The 2301-nt window shown below is 35.5% G+C and overlaps 1 non-coding gene across 1 annotated transcript; it reads right to left on the reverse strand.

Moving 5' to 3' along the window:
* Nucleotides 1-666: 666 nt before the first annotated feature.
* On the reverse strand, nt 667-801 carry LOC112662578 (small nucleolar RNA SNORA48). The gene has a single exon (XR_003138670.1). It is a non-coding gene; the product is annotated as a small nucleolar RNA SNORA48 (small nucleolar RNA).
* Nucleotides 802-2301: the final 1500 nt, after the last annotated feature.

The following is a 2301-nucleotide window of genomic DNA, read 5'->3' on the forward strand; positions in this document are numbered from 1 at the left end:
CCTGGGATTTCAGGGTCCTACCTCCATTTTTATTCTGATGAATGCATCGTCATTATAGTAAGATCTGAGTAGCCCAAAGGAGATGTAAATTAATCTGAAGCCTCTTTGGTCTCTGGTGCTGGGTGAAAGCCATTTGGGCTTTACTCTTGATGAAGTCCAGAATTAACGAAATGTAAATTACAGGAATCAAAGCTTATTTCTGATAATAAATGTGCACAGCATGTTTGGATAGTTAGATCTGTCTATTTCATTACAATATCAAATATTCATTGCATCTTAGAATTAGCTGGAGTTTAGGGTAGTCTTTTCTTTTCTTTTCTTTTCTTTTCTTTTCTTTTCTTTTCTTTTCTTTTCTTTTTCTTTTCTTTCTTTCTTTCCCTTCCTTCCTTCCTTCCTTCCTTCCTTCCTTCCTTCCTTCCTTCCTTCCTTTCTCTTTCTTTCTTTCTTTCCTTCTTTCTTTTTCTTTCTTTCTCTTTCTTTCTTTTCTTTCTTTCTTTCTTCTTTCTTTCTTTCTTTCTTTCTTTCTTTCTTTCTTTCTTTCTCTCTTTTTCTTTCTTCCTTCCTTCCTTCCTTCCTTCCTTCCTTCCTTCCTTCCTTCCTTCCTTCCTTCCTTTCTTTTCTTTCTTTTCTTTCTTCTCTCTGTCTCTCTCTTTCTTTCTTTTAAATCCACATGTCCAGGGCATGAACTAGGCACAGGCACAGACCAAAAGCCAAGCTGGGATAAACAAGGCGTTGCTTTGTCCCTGGCTAATATGAGGCAGGCACTACCAACCAGATGCCACTCTACCCAGGTCAGAGACTTTGGGTAGTTTTTTCTAAAGCATTTTAAAATTTAAATATAAAAAAAAAAATAAAAAATAAAATAAAATTTAAATATAAAGCTTTTAAAAAAAAACCCTATTAAGCATTTTTAAATTTAAAATATACTACATAGACAAGTTTAACAAATGGGTGTAAAGTGAACACGAACGCAATCATGCCCTGGGCAAGGAAACACTTTACAAATAGTGCCCCCCAGAAGCTCCCTCAATATTCTTTACGGGTAACAACTGCTCCCTCCTCCCAAGAGTGACCACTTTATTTTTATAGCTTGTCTTTGTAGGTTTATTGTCTGTGGATGCGTCCCTAATTTTGCTTGTTTCTAAAGTGTCTGAAAATGGAGCTCCATTATACTATTCTTTGTGACTTTATTTTTTTGCTCAACACTGCAAGACTCATCATATTGTTGCGCACATCTAAAGTATTCCTTTTAAAAAAATATTCCTTTTCTTGCTGTCTGTGTACTATATAGTGAGCATTTAGTTTTCTTCTGGTTTTTGGTAATTATGAAAAACACTGCTACAGACATTCTTTTTTACTTACCTCAGGGCACAAAATTATGCATATCTCCAGGGACATGGAATATTCCACTTTCCTAGATAATGCAACGTTGTTTTCCAAAGCAGGTGTACTGGTGTGTGTCCTTATTACCAGGAGTATAAGTTTCTAAATCTTCACACCATAGCCAACACTTAGTATTGTTAGTCTTTTCAATTTTACACATTGGCATTAGTTCCATCTCATTGTGAGTTTAATCTGTATTCCCCTGATTAACAATCAGGTTGAGCACTTTTCATGTTTACTGACCATTTGGGTATCTTTCCCTCTGAGGTCCATGTTCACATCTTTGTGCATTTTTTCCCCTATCAGGTTGTATGCCTTTTCTCAATTATTTTTTTAGATTCTTTATCCTGGATACTAGCCCTCTTTTTAAAAAATGCCATATATGTTATGAATATATTCTCCTACTCCGTGGCTTGTATTTTAATTTTTTGTCTTCTGATGAACAGGACTTAAAATTTTTGGTGTAACTTATCACTTTTCCTTTACGTTTACTGTTTTCTCTGTCCTATTTAAGATACCTACTCCAAAGTTATTAAGATATTTTCCTAGGGGTGCCTGGCTGGTTCAGTCAGTTGGAGTGTGCGGCTCTTGGTCTCAGGGGTTATGAGTTCAAGCCCCATGTTGGCTATAGAGATTACGTAAAAATAAAATCTTGAAAAAAAATATTTTTTTCCTATAGTATCTGCTGAAAGTTTAGAATTTGACCTTTTTATTAGTTCTTTAATAATTTTTACATACAGTGTGAGAAGGGGGTGTAATCTGTTTTTTTCAACATGGAGATCTTACCAACACCATCCACCAAGAACAGTGTCCTTTACATCCTATTACCTCTGCCACGAACAAATCCAAACACGCGAGATCTGTTTCTAAGTTCTCTGTCCTCTTTAACTGGCCGATTTATCATCTTTGCATAAATGC

Source organism: Canis lupus, chromosome 13 (assembly GCF_003254725.2).
Source record: "Canis lupus dingo isolate Sandy chromosome 13, ASM325472v2, whole genome shotgun sequence".
NCBI lineage: Eukaryota > Metazoa > Chordata > Mammalia > Carnivora > Canidae > Canis > Canis lupus.